Source organism: Helianthus annuus, chromosome 16 (assembly GCF_002127325.2).
Source record: "Helianthus annuus cultivar XRQ/B chromosome 16, HanXRQr2.0-SUNRISE, whole genome shotgun sequence".
NCBI classification, from domain to species: domain Eukaryota; kingdom Viridiplantae; phylum Streptophyta; class Magnoliopsida; order Asterales; family Asteraceae; genus Helianthus; species Helianthus annuus.
The window spans coordinates 195734613-195750346 of record NC_035448.2 but is presented as its reverse complement, the minus strand read 5'-3'; positions in this window follow the sequence as shown (position 1 = coordinate 195750346).

The window sequence follows — 15734 nt, the reverse complement described above, 5'->3', positions numbered from 1 at the left end:
CTTCCGAGCTGCCCAGTCTCCTTCAGGTAGTACTCCATCCTTGAGGAACTTTACGATTGGTGTCATCCACGTTTCTTGTGTATTTTCAATTGCAGCTACCTCTTCATTGTCAAGGGAGGGGGAGGTTAAGACCTCCACCTTGACTTCCCTTGCTAGGTGGTGAAACGCTACGGAAGCCAGCTTTCTAAGAGCGTCCGATTTCCTGTTCCTCTCGCGGGGGATGTACTCTAGCTTGAAGGTCCTGAAAGCCTTGGCTGTCTCTTTTACTTTTGCCACGTATTGGGCCAGTATGCTATCCTTGGCCTCGTACTCCCCGTGGTACTGCCTAACCACTAGTTGTGAGTCGGTACTGGCTTCCACATGTCTTGCTTTCATTCTTTTAGCTAGTCTCAACCCTGCCAAAAGGGCTTCGTATTCTGCAGTGTTGTTGGTATTCTCGAAGTCTAGCCTGATGGCATAGGTTAGCTAAACTCCCTCAGGACTGATCAACGTAATGCCCACTCCACTGCCTTCTTCGCTGGAGGCCCCATCTGTGAGTAGTTTCCATATTGCCTCATCCTCCTTCTCTTTTTCTTCCTTCTCCAGGGCTTCCCACTTTAAGAGTTCTTTCTCCTCATACTCCGGGACCTCCGTGAAGAAGTCAGCCAGTATTTGTCCCTTCATGGCAGTTCTGGCTTTGTATTCCAAGGAGTGCTCTCCCAACTCAACCGCCCATTTGGCCAATCAACCTGACAGTTAAAGTCTCCTGAGGACTTTTTGGAGGGGCTGATCCGTCATTAGGGTGACCTTGTGTACCTGGAAATACCTTCTAAGTCTTCGGGATGCAAAGACAAGAGCCAGAGCTAACTTTTCAAGAGGCATATAGCCTTCCTCAGGACCTTTGAGGGTCCTGTTGATGAAGTATATGGGTATCTGTTTTTCCTCCCGTTCCACCATCATTACCGCACTTATGGTTGTTTTTGAGGCTAACAGATATAAAAGCAAATCTTCCCCGGGGACTAGAGTGGCTAAGGTTTGGAAAGCGGTTTCCGCTTCCGAGGTCCATCTGAACTTATCTGTCTGAAAATAGTCCTTCAGCACCTTCATGAAGGGGAGAGTTCTATCGGCTACCATTGAGAGGAAACTGTTTAGGGCAATCAACCTTCCGTTCAGTTGTTGAATATCCTATAAGGACCAGGGGATCGCATTTCGGCTACAGCCTGAGTTTTTTATGGATTAGCTTTGATCCCGCCCTTGGTGACCACTACCCCCAAGAATTTCCCTTCTTCTACCCCGAAGCAGCACTTCCCAGGATTCAACTTCATATTCACATCTTGCATAGTTCGGATGGTTTCGGCTATATCGTCTATCATAGCCATTTCAGTTAAGCTTTTTATAACAATGTCATCAACATACACTTCTAAGTTCCGTCCCCGCTGCTCTCTGAAGAGCGTATTCATGAACCTTTGGTAAGTGGCCCCGACATTTTTTAGCCCGAAGGGCATTTTGGTGTAACAAAAGGTTCCCTCGTCTGTAATGAAGGCAGTCTTCTCCTCGTCTTCCATTGACATTTGTATTTGATGATACCCTTTGTAAGCATCCACGAAGCATTTTAGGGGGTACTGAGATAAGGAGTCCACTCGGGCGTCTATCTCCGGGAGGGGATAGCAGTCCTTGGGGCATGCTTTATTTAGATCTTGAAAGTCGATGCACATCCTCCACCCCCCGTCTTTTTTCATGACCATGACTGGGTTTGCAACCCAGGATGGATATTTCACCTCTCTTACTATCCCCGCTCTGAGCAGCTTCTTGGTTTCTTCGCAGGCTGCCCTTCTCTTGTCAGGACCCATGCTTCGTTTCTTTTGCTTTACCGGCCTTGCCCAGGTGTAGGTATTGAGTCGATGCTCGGTTAGACTTCTTGGGATTCCTGTCATGTCTCCATGCTGAAACGCAAACACATTTATGTTTAAGGAAAGCAGCTCCTTGAGGGCACTCTTACATTTGTCGCTTAGGTGGCTTCCCACCTTAACCGTTTGCTCCGGGAATCTGTCGCAAAGGACCCATTCTTCTACCCCCTCTTTTTGAGGTTTCTCAGACACTTCCCCCTTAGAAACAGAAGACACTACCTCGTATGAAGATTTTACCCAAGCCAAGCCTTTTGGCGTTTGGAATACTAAAGCTCCATGTGGGGTCGATGCCTGTGCTTGCAAATCGCCAATCCCAGGTCTTCCCAGGATTGCATTGTATTTTGAGGGTGCTCGGACCACTGTGAAAGTTAAATTTATGGTTCAGACACGATCCCCTGCCCCGACTGTAAATGAGAGTCTGATCTTTCCCAAGGGGTGTGACACACTGTTGTTGAAACCCACTAGGGGGATAGAATCTTCCTCAAGCCGATCCCTCACATCCCTGTCAAACCTTAAGAAACAGTGTTCATATATTACCTCTACTCCGCTTCCCCCGTCCACGTGTATCCTGGCTACCTTGTGCCCAGCTATTTTGGCTGAAATGTTGAGGGAGAGCCGTTGTACCTCACTCTCCTCCAGGTGTGGCATCAAGATGGGAGCTTTCATGCGGTCTGGGGAGCCCAGGACTCTGGCTTTTACACTCCTGGTAGTATCAAATTTGTCCCTTCTCCTAATCATGTCTACATCTGCCCTTCCAGGCTCCCTCACGTCCTTCCCTTTGCGGTCCCCTCCTCCTTCCTTGATCTTCTTAACCAAATGAGCCAGTTTACCCGTTTTTACCGCGACCTCTATTTCCCTCTTTAGATACATACAATCATCAGTTTTATGACCGAATCCCCTATGGAAGTCACAGTATTCGTTCGGTTGTGCCTTTGGTCCTTGCTTTATGGGTGGTGGTCTTGGAAAGGAATTCTTCACCCTCTCAGTAGCCAGTATTTCACTTGGAGTCTTAGTGAGAGGGGTGAAGCTGTCAGAGTAAGGGAATGAGCCCCTCCCCCGAGGCCTATATGGGGAGTACGAGGGTCTCTCCCTATCATGCAACATTTTATCAAAACCTGGTTTTCGTGAGTAAGGTGTACCTTTTTTGGAGGTTTTGGAGCTGGGTTGATCCTTCGGGCTAGGGTCTCCATCTCCTTAGCTTTGCTAACTGTGTCCTTGCCCCTGACAAAGGCCTTAACTCTGTCCATGAGGTTGTCGAAGGAGTATGGGAACTCCTCCCCTAACTTTTCGCATAGTTGTGCATGTTTTAGCCCATTGATGAAGCTGCTGATCTTCATGACCTCTGGGACATCTTTGATGTTCATACTTTCCTTGACAAATCTCTCGATATACTGATCTATTCGTTCATTGTCCCGTTGCCTTATATGCATGATCTCGTTTGGGTTTTTGATTACCTTTCTTTGTTGACCAAAGTTCCTTAGGAATTTCTCACTTAGTTCATCGTAGCTGTCAATTCCCCCGTGAGGAAGTCTGTCGAACCAGAGCCTGGCTCCCTCCGTTAGGGTTTGCACGAACATGTGACACCAAACAGGCATGGGCCACCGTCCCAGTTGTCCTGCACCTTTGAAAGCATGGAGATGATCCTCAGGATCTCTCGTCCCGTCGTACCTATCAAAGTTTGGAGGTAGTTTAATCTTGGGGGGTATAGGTGCTTCAGCGATTCTTTTGGTGAACTTTGAGATCTCGGCTAGATCTCGAGGGAGGTAAGGCTGATCGAAGCTGTTGTCACCATGACTCTCCTTTTCTTTCTCTTTTCCTTTTTGCTTCTTTCCCACAATAAGGTCTTCTCTTTCTTCCGAGGACATTTGTATGAGGGCTGTCATGAATGTTTCTAGATGGTCGGCTCCATCGCTCTTGTTCTTTGGATCTACTCCTTCCTGATTGGATGGTGTGTCATAGGACAGCCTAGCCCTGAGACCATCGAGTCTCTCCCGTCTTTCTAGATCCTCGACATGTTTTTTCAACTTCTCCCTTTGCATGGCCAACAAATTTGGAGTGATGGTCTCTTCCCTTTCCAGGGCTTCTACCTGGTTTTCATTTTCTTCCTCGTGAGTGATTTCCTCCACTATGACCTTATCATGATTGTTTTGCATCGTTTGGATGGTTCGTGAACTTGGTGGTGTTGCCTTGTTGTTTCTTCTCGAATGGGCTATCACAACGTCTGTGTTTTGGAGTGAGAAAATCAGCTAGACTGAAATGTCCCACGGATGGCGCCAATGTCGAATACCCAAATCCCTGATGACGTTCAAAGGGTCTTCGCTGACGTCGGAATATCCCAGCCTTCGTTTGCTATAAAAAAGTAAACCGTTAGCCTCGTCACGGAGGGCCCCGGAGGGGGGATCCGTGACCAAGCTCCGGCGTGAGAATAAGTAAGCTGGCCGGAGAGCGAGAGAGTAATTTATCTCGGCGAGTGTGATCACCGGAACAATCTCTATGGTGTGAATCTAATAAATATGTGTGTGTGTATTTAATGTAGAGGGATTATGGTCAGAATAAATGTGAGAGTATTTAGTGTGATACCTTGGACCTGCCTTTAAGATCATCCAATACCTTCCTTATATAGTCGGAAGCCCTTATCTCTTCAATGGGACCATACCGAGATGATCCAACGGATTCTGTCAATCTTTGGGGGACTCAGACACGTGTCTGATCCCCAACGGCAGGATTATCCCCTCATTTAAAGATACCGGCGTAGAGGTACGATGCCAGCCAAAGATCCTCTTCATATCATTCATTAAATGCACCCTGTGTTCTCTGACCCTTTTCTTCCCGCCCCTTTTCATATAGGAGAAACCTTAGTGGGCAAGTATTACTGTTGTTGGGCCTTATCTATTGGGCCTGCATGACGGTAGCCCAAGACGGGTAAATGGGGTAACCCATTGGCCCATCGTCACCTTCTTTAATCATTCTTGCCGACTAACAAAACCTGCTAACAACCAAGCACAATGGCCGACTATGCGAGCATGGGCATACAATGGACACATATGACTCATGATTTAAGTACGACAAGGCAAAACAAAGAGTGGAAGGCATACGATGGTGAGTAGATATAGGAAAACACTACAAGAAATTCAAGCATTAGCGGCGACACTTTTAGCGGCGACATCTAAAGAATTAGCGGCGACATACTAGTATTAGCGGTGACATATAGTATTAGGGGTGACATGGCAGGCATTAGTGACGGTTCTTTAATCGCCGCTAAAAGTTTTAGCGACGGCATTTGGGAGTATAGCGACGACAAAATCATCGCTATTGCGAAAATTCTTTGTAGTGAAAGGAGGAGATATGCGTCGACGACTGCGTTTACCGTTCACCGAAGAAGAGTGGGAGACCATGGCTCACAACGAGAAAAGGTGTGAGACACTATAGTTGTGATGGTTTAGCATTACCGATGGGTAGAAAGTGGCATATGATAACTAATTACAACAAAAAAAATCGAAAATGTGACACTTCAAAGACCATTAAATGATTAAAAGGTCAATTAATCACTAAGATGTCATATCATTGTTACTTAAATTGACATCTTAATGATTATTTTACCTACCAAACAAGTTTACTGATTATCAAACGACTTTAATATAAATGATATATTAATAAATAATATATTATCTCATTTGATATAAAAATGTTGAAGAATATTAATATTTTATGTAACACCTCTCACTTGTCACTTGTTCTATCAATTCATCAAACCAATTCAAGGCAAAGCAAAAAAAAAGTAACAACCTTAGTGGAAGGCGAGTTGTGAGATGTATGTGATGTATTGAGAAGAAAAAATGAAACTGGAATTAAGTTATTTGGCTTGGAGTCAAATGATGCAATATCATGAGCGGGTGATGAAGTATTTTTAGGAGTGGATGTTTTGTTGTTGCGATGGGTGAAAGCTGAGGAGTTAGGTGAAGCATCATCAAAAGTGGAGACATTCAGGTTAGTGATCGGTTCTGGCGAGGTGGAATTGCTAAGCGGAAAATGAGTTTCGTCGAAGTGGGCATGCCGCGATATATAGATACGAGAAGTGCTTGGATCGAAGCAACAGTACCCCTTATATATTTAAAACAATACCCAATAAAAATACATTAAATGCTTCGAGGAGTAAGTTTGTGTGGGGCATAGTCATGTAAAACGGGAAATACCACCTTCTCTGTTGCCCACTCATCTGATGATAACCCAGGCTAAGCCTGAATTTTTAAACCCCGTCATCAGCTCGACCTTGCTCATGCTCAACACATGCCTTTGCTTCGTGTGATCCCAAGACCTTTCATACGGCATCTAAGGATGCCAAATGGTTGGGTGCAATGCAACTCGAGATTGATGCAACTCGAGATTGATGTCCTTAATCGAAATCAAACATCGACTCTTGTTCCACGTCCTTTAAACGCTAATGTTGTCGGTTCTAAATGGCTCTTTAGAACTAAATTTCACTCAGAGGGATCTATTGAATGGCACAAATCTCAACTTGTGCCTCAAGGATTTTCTCAAGTTCCTAGACTTGATTACTATCATAGCTTTAGTCCAGTGGTTAAGGGCGCTACTGTGCGCATTGTTCTTACTCTGGCCGTTATTAATAAGTGGCCTCTACACCAACTGGATGTTAACAATGCGGCTCTGCACAATCATCTTCATGAACAAGTGTATATGGAACAACCGAATGAATCTATTGACCCGTGATTCCCATCTTTTGTTTGCAAATTAAAAAAGGCCATTTATGGTCTAAAGCAAAGCTCCCAAGGCATGGTTTCAGTGTCTAACTGTATTTCTAACCAAATATGGTTTCTTGTGTGGTTGAGCGGATCTATCTCGTTTCACTTTTAAAAGAGATTCATGTATCATGTATCTTCTAGTGTATGTTGATGATCTCATTTTGACTGGCAATCAAAACCCTCACCGCTTTTATTTCCTCTCTTCGAAACGAATTTGCTATCAAAGATCTGGGGGAACTTAACTATTTTCTAGGATTGGAGGTTACCTATACTCAAAATGGTTTATGTCACACCCCGACTCGCAACAGATTACGTGATCGGGGCATGATGATTGTTTATAGCTCAAGACAACTAATTTAAAGTTAAATACCACGAAATAAACAATTCAAATAATCCAACAAATCCAAAACATAACATAACATAACATAAATCCGGTTTATTTTCTAAGGCATTATCCCTACATGTCCTCATCATCAATGCTTCAAACCTGTTCACATGTATCATGCAAGCCGAGCCGAACCAAGCGGACCTTTGCTCGTGCTTGGCTCGTTTACAAACCGAACCGAGCGGAGCAACTCATTTAAAACCGAGCCTCAAATCAAGCGAGCGTTTTCCGAGCAGTAAATATTCCGAGCGAGCATCGAGCGAAGTTGAGCGATTTGGACAACCGTGTCGCCCATTTTAATTTTGCTGAGATAAATAGTGACAATGTTGGGTCTCACGTTTTTTGTCTTTAAAAACAGGCACATTTCATGGTATAATATTTTTCTTATGATTAACAATGTTGTTGCTGATGTGGCCATGATCATATAGCACGAACAACGACATTGAGAGCAGGAAGAGACGATCGACTTTGGGTAACGACATGAAATATTGAGGCGATAAGCAGACTATCGTTTACCGGTTTAGAGTTTAACTTTTAGATTTGATATTATTTTTTTATTGGCGTGATTGGGCTAGTGCGTATATATATAGTTATAAATTTGTATATAGTGGACCAACATTTAGTAAAGTGGTATATATAAAACTATAAATTTAATTTATGTTTAAGTATATATGTATGTGTGTGTGTATATATAGGTGTGTGTACACATATGTATAATTTATATTTGTGTATATATATGTGTATATACATGTTTATATATTTATGTGTATATGTATATGTAAATATATACAAATTAAAAATAATAATTCGAGTCGAGTCGAGCGGACATTTGCTCATGCTTGGCTCGTTTACAAACTGAACCAAGCAAAGCGGCTCGTTTACAACCAAGCATCAAATCGAACGAACATTTTCCGAGCAATTTCCGAACGAGCGGCGAGCGGTTTGAACGGCCCTACATGTGTAAAATAGCTTGGGTCAACATAAGTTGTTGAGTAAATCTAATGTTTAAATAAAAACAATTTTGTTTATTTATTAAAAGTGATTCCTTGAAACAAGCGTACGATAATAGAGAAAACTCCAAATGACGAAACTACACTAGAATATAAAATATAAAATATAAAAATATAAAATACAAAGTACTTAATAAAATAAAGGCAAAACAACAACCCATAATTTGCGGATTTCTATATAAACTAATCATATTGAATAATTAATTAGTTTAATCGATTCTTTTTATTCGTAAAGTACGTGTCTTGTTACACCATGGTTTCCTAGATCTTGGATGATCCGGATGAGATCAATGATCAACATCACTTGGAAGGTTAGGAGCTTTCCCGACGATATACTTTTAAAAATAATAAAATCGAATACTTTTATTGTTAAAACATTTATTAAATAAATTTAGAATTTTAATACAAAAACAAATTCATGACTTAAATTTTCTGGAAAAATTCAATTAAAACTTATAAAATTTATTTTTTATAATTAACATATTTTATCATATTTTTACATGATTGAAATATAAAATAATACATAGCATAACCGAAAATTCTCAAAAATTATATGAGTTATTCTAACATGATTATGAACAGTAAACAATAATCATTTTAATCAAAACACAACTCCAACACCAAAAGCCCCAAATCTCTAATAATTAAGAACACTAAAATTATAAACAAATCTGGAATGCCCTCTATCACAAAATTTGATAGAGGGGTTTTGTAGACCTCAAAAAATAAGCAAGTTAGGCTTTTAAATTACCTGATTTGATTAAGAATATAGAGAGAAATCGAGACTTGAAGTTATGAGCCCTAGAAATGTTCTTGCTTAGATCTGCGAGTTGTAGAGGTTGTTTGCATGGATTGGAGGCTAGGGTTTGCATTTTAGAGGTGGAGAGGTCGTCTAGGGTTACAGGGAGATGTTATAATAATCGAATTAGATGAATTGATTCTACAAAATTTACCCTCTGTAATGGAGATTTGATTTCAAATGAAATTTGGTAACTGTATAATGTAATTGGATGTTTATATGATGGGTATGCATGTTAGACTTATTTTATGTATTTTGGTATAACAATCGTTGCTAAAAACAACCAATTTTGAGGCTTGGAATTCAAGCCATCGCTGATTTTCGCGATGCGGATGAACGAGACCCATTTGCGAGTGAACACTAATACAAAACGTGTCCCTATTCTAACACAATGAAGCCATGGTGCAGTGGTTCTTGGGGCGCGCTGTTAAAGCTAAACCAGGTGGAGGTCGCGGGTTCGTATCCCGTCTCCACCCAAACACTCTTTTCTTTTGTTTTTTAATAGTTTCAATTATTTGCACAATAGCCCTTGTAATATAATAACTATGCTAACCTTGTTTATATTTAATAAACTAACCTAGTTAGTTATTTCTATTCTTATATAGTTTCTACTAATTACAAATGTAACCCCTTAACTTGTAACTTTTATTAACACGTAAAATTAACTCCGTTAATGCTTCCGTATTATAAACCTAACCAAAAACCTTTATACGTTAAACGTTTTTAGCCCGGCTTTCATCAAATGCAATACGTAACCAATAATAAAAAATAAAAAAAATATTTATTTCTGATGGATCCGGTTTTGTGATACAGGTCGGGTTTCGGAGATCAATTCTTGGCGGATGTAACAACTTAATTTTTAAATCAATCTAAGTACACATTGTATATTCTCAAGTGTGTTAAGATGTTGGAAGCAAAACCTGATCCAACACCATTAAGCACAAATGTTTCCTTTGTTTCTACAATTGATTTATTTAAGGATACTTCTCATTACCGGTCCATTGTAGGTGCTTTTTAGTACTTGACGATCACGAAACCAGACATATCTTATGTCGTTAATCAAGTTAGTCAATTTTTACATGCTCCAACTGTTTTTCACTACCAGAAAGTTAAACGAATTTTGTGTTATCTAAAAGGAATGTTTGCCTATGGTCTTCATTATATACTCGCATACTTCATTACTTGGTTACTCTGATGCTGTTTGGGCTCGTTGCTTAGAGACTCGTCATTCCACATATGGGTATTCCATATTATTGTGAAACACCCTAACACGTCTTAACCGAAAACGTCGCAACGGAAATATGAACCATAAAAATTTTCTTTCTTATGTTGTTCTAGCGTACTTTAAAACATTTAAATGTACTGTCTCAAACTAAGTACATCATTCATTCTGGATTTAGATGACTATGTTAACATATGAATACAACTACGTGACCACTTCTCCGTACAATCCTTGATCTTCAACTCGATCTTTGTCCACTTTCTCCTATGATGATGATGATGATCTGACTAACCTGCGGTCACCGTATACATAACCAACACGTTAGTAAAAGGTGACATCATACATAATTATTTAAATATGTAAATAATCAATAACTACATAGCAATCTAACTATCTTTACTACACCATAATTATATCCTTTTAAACTTGTTCATTACACCGGACCTCGCACTTTCGAAGGCCCAACGCTTGCATACCTGCATACCTGTTTCATTCTCATTAGCAATAAGGTTAGCAAGACAACATCTCAATGTACTGAAAACCTACAACTTCGCTTAAGCACATACCATTGATCTACATTCAAAAAGTTACAACCCGTGATTACACTTGCATGTATCCATATACATACATACCTATCGCATACAAACGTCCCACATACAAATACGCATAACATGTACTCATCAAGATTATATAATTAATACATACATGCAAGTCACGTTCAATTGTTCACATTCAATTATCGTACTTAAATCACATACATCACAATTCATCAATAATTACTCGCGTAAATAAGTTAATCTTTGCATTCCAACGTCAATGCTTCATAAGATCAACATTACCGTACTTGTAGGATCGTGATTCGACCCGAATGAGTCGTTCAGAGGCGTTCAACTACGTTTCAGGTGCGGAATAACAAGAAACTTAGGTAGAAATAGCTTGTTCTTCACATAATCTACTGAGTTTATTGATTTGACAATGTTTACAGCTCGTTCTTCACACCAGCAGCACCTCGGTATGGAATTTGACAAAGTTACAAATGAGATCCGCTTATGAGGTATATATAGTGTTGGTAGGTCCCCACATACGGACATGTACGTATAAGCGGACCTAGTAGGTTCCCACATACGGACATGTACGAATAAGCGGACCTAACCAGATAGGTTCCCATATACGGACATGTACGAATAAGCGGACCTAACCAAGTAGGTTCCCATATACGGACATGTACGAATAAGCGGACCTAACCAAGTAGGTTCCCATATACGGACATGACACATAAGCGGACCTACTCTCTAAAACACATATACTCTCCAGTTTTCTCGTAAAACGCGCCCTAATCTATACAATACAATGTATAACATGATCCAAGACGAAATCAACAGATGTAGTGCACCAACAGTACTTGTACTCTCATTCCATTCTCAAGTCATATGAATAGTAACGTTAACCTTCAAATATATTGAAGCTATGTATACATATATATACAAGCCCTATTCTTTCGTGTACATTCAATGTTACTTCATACGTACGTACCGACATACATATATTTATACACATACATACAAACCTACATTCATGGATATGTCATTCATTCTACCTATGAATTTCATATCCCTCGTGAGCCCACATAATCCTTATTTGGATTTGTACATCATAATTAAGCTTTTAAGATCCTTGAGTAGGATATACTACTTTCCGGAAGTTCATCAGGGCCTTTACATTAGCCTTAGGGGATATGAAGGTTTCGGAATGTAACAAAACTAAAAATCAACGATTCATATTTGGTCTCCACCGTAAGCTACGGTAGCCACCATTGCTTACGGTGGCTTTGAAACAGGCTACGGTGAAACTATACTGTCTTACGGTAGAGAATAAACCTTCAGCACCTACCGTAGCTTACGGTGCCTACCGTAAGCTACGGTAGAGCCCAGTAACACTAGGCTGAACTTCCTTAATTCCACTTTTGACCCGCTTAGCGAATCTTTTGATTAAGCCAGTCCCGAGATGTCCCAACACGCCTTTAGCTAATATCTTAACTAATATTAATTCTTTCCATACCTTCCCTTAACATTACCAAGTTCTCATTTCCGTTCTAAAATTTCTCAACTAAACGTTATGACTGGCTTACCCCTATAATGAGGTCTTACCGGTTTAACGTTATGCCAACCATTTCAACAAAACTTACCTTAACATTTCTCATTTATTAATACGTTCCACTTGATTTTGAATATTCAAATACATATACATCTTCATGTAAATAAATTCGAAGTGATTGTGAAATCACTTACCTTTAGCGTCCTTGTTCATGCTTGCCTCATTGCTTCCTCTTTGACTAGTTAACCATCCCTGCTTGAGTCCTTGCCAATGTAAATTTCTATTCTTTCATGCCATCATTTTCATAACTTGTTAGCTTGCATGTTCATCTATATCGATAATCATTTCAAATTCTTAGTTGCATTATTTTCATTAGTCAGTCATTCACTAACATGCATAACTCAATTCAATGAAAACAGTCTGTTTTGGGATGTCCGTTTACTATACTTACGAGCTTGCAAAAAATATGATCTTTTTATGTGGTGTGCCCATCGGAGGGGTGTTAAATTTTTAGAGTCTAACTCTCTACCAAAAATTTATAAAAAATCATTTACTAAGCAGCAATGAGATTCGTCACTTTCTGACTGCAGCCCACGGAAAAATTCATTTAAAAACCCTTGGTCATCCGATTGACATAATTCCAGTTGGAGATTTTCATAACCTCTTGAAACTACCTACAGTAAAAATTTGGGATCATAACTCAATTTCTAAATTGAGCTATAACATTCGTAATGGGCTGCAAATTCTGCAAGAAAACACAGCTTGAACCTTCGATACAGAAAAATTCATAAAACATTCAGTTTTCGTCGAAGAAATGCAATTCCAGTTGGGTTTGAAAGGTTTTTTCCTGGAAGTTCATCACGAACTCAATAAACATCAGTTTTTGACAAGATTTGACCCGGTTACAGCCGATTAAATTCGGCTATAACTTTCTGGACAGGTTTAGTTTCATCAAATCTTTTCTAATAATCTCACATTCTAACTTCATGATGTATGTGAAGTGTGTTATATTTTAGGTGTATATTTTAAGCCCTTTTTATACTTTTAGTCAAGGTTTAAATTTATAAAACACGATATTTACTAACACTAAACACACATATGGGCAAGTGCACCCATCGTGGACGTAGTATAGTGTTGGTAAGATACCGAGGTCGTCCAAGGACACAAGAGCTTTTAGTACCGGTTTATCCTCAACGTCTAATCAAATCAAAATGTTAGAAAAAGATTTTAAACTAAGAAAATAAAACTAACTAAAATGCTGAAAAATAAAATAAAAACAGATAGACAAGATGAATCACTTGGATCGAGTCGTGTGTTAGTGTAACCTTTGATTATTTTCGCACTTTTGCACTGGTTTAAGAGATTATCTTAGTTATTGTAGTAGGCCCCTCTTTTGAAGGTGACATTACCCTCAACCCAGTAGTTTGAGTCAGCAAGGATACAATCCTAAATGGTCGGATTATTGAAAGATAATTAATTAAGTTATTAATGCATAATGTGGTAGGCCCCTCTTTTGAAGGCGACGTTACCCTCGGCTAAGTAGTCTGAGTCAGCAGGGATACAGTCCTAAGTAGCCGGGTTAAGTTTTAATAGTAGTTTAACTTATGAGGGGATCAAAGAGTTTAGACCCCCGCCATCCAATACCTTTGGGTATTGAAGGAGGTCCTACTAAATTTAACCCAGGTCCTTTGCAGGATCTATACATTGAACAATGGCAAGACTCTTACCAAACCGTTCCCTTAACCCCCGACCAGGTAGCCAACATACCTCCATATAGACCGTGGAGATATGAATGGTGAAAATCTTTCATTTTATATAGGAAGAACACGCCAAGACACCACGGACAAACGATACGGAAGAATCACCTTCAATATAAGAAACTAGTAATTAAAGTCATTAATACAAAACCAATTAAAAAGTGCAAAAGATTAAAAATAAAAAGTATTACACTAAATACTTGTCTTCACCAAGTGATCTAAGAGACTTAGGCACACATGGCCTTTGATTATCAAGAACTCTTACGATCAATCTTGGATCCCGAGACGACTCACACACTCTATGATGGACAATGGATGATGGTGGTGGATGATGGTGTTATGGTGGTGGTGGGTGGTGGGTGAAGTGTGAGAGAGGTGGTGTGCCAAGGGTTGAGTTGTAAGTGCTCCAAGCACTCCTATTTATAGGCTGAACAGAAGCCTGGGCACGGCCCCGTGTCCATCTGACACTTTCTCTCTTCATTAATTGTAATTCGCAATTACAATAAATGCGCCTGCAGCAACTTGACCACGCCCCCGTGTCCGCTGGGCACGGCCCCGTGGTGGGCAATAGAAGCTTCTATAGGTTTGTCTTTTCTGCTGCTTCTTGGGCACGGCCCCGTGCTCGTTGAGCACGGGGCGTGTTCAGTCTTCTAGCTTCTTTGTTTTGCTTGGGGAGATGCTGTCGGGGGGTCGGTCATATCACTTTTGTTCCTTTTCTTGTATTTATATTAGATTTTGCTGTCTTTTTGCTTCTTTTGTTATTTTGAGCTCATTTAATCCTGAAAATACAAAAGGAAGACAAAAGCATACTTTTTCCAACATTAGTACTAAAAAAGGGTTAGTTTTAAGCCACAATTGATGTAATTTATATATTGAATTTTGTGCGTATCAAATACCCCCACACTTGAATCCTTGCTTGTCCTCAAGCAAAACTCTTTATAATGTGGCTTTATTCACTCCCAAATGGAATGGGTAGAGGAGAAGGTTTTTGGGCTTGTCATAGAGTGTCGGGAATTCCAAGATTATTTAGGTTTTATTTTTATTTATTTACAATCCTATTCGTCATGATTTATTAAAAACATTTCATAAGATAAATTATTTATTAGGGTATAACATACATTTTTAAAATTCCATTTATATACAAGTTCACATACCTCACGGTGGAATCACTCAACACTCGGCCGAAGGTGTATTTTTAGTGAATCACTCGAGAGCGGCATGGAACTTACTCGTACCATAAGCTTGCCAAGCAATCAATCCTCCTCCTTTTTAACTATATACCTTTGTAAATATCAAGAGGACTTTTTGGGTGAAGGGTTAGGCTTGGGCTAAAGGTGGGTGGTTGGGTTAGTGGTTAGTAAAAAGGGCGAAAGGCGTAACGAACGTCGGTTTTTGAAAGACTTTTTTATTTTTCACATTTATATTTTATTTTGATGAACCACTTGTTTCAAACAAGGTTATTTTTGATGAACTTGTTTGTTTATTTGGTTTCATCAAAATATATAATTTTATTTTATTTTATTTATTTATTTATTTTTGATTAGAGTCATTAGAAAACCGAACGTTGTTACTAAAATAAAGGGTTAAAAATAAAAAAAAATTAGGTGGGTAAAAAGGGTGATGGTTTTGGGTTAAGAAATGAAAAGGTTTAGGCTCAAAGGGGTTAACTAGGGGGATTTTAGGTAGGTGGTAAAAAAAATTGAAAAATAATGGTGTAGAAAGAAAAAAGGGTTAGTCCTAATGCCTCCATCATTTACTTACTCGGGTTTAAGTTGGTAAGGACCGGGAAGGTATTGTTGTGGCAAGTTCTAGAGTTGTACG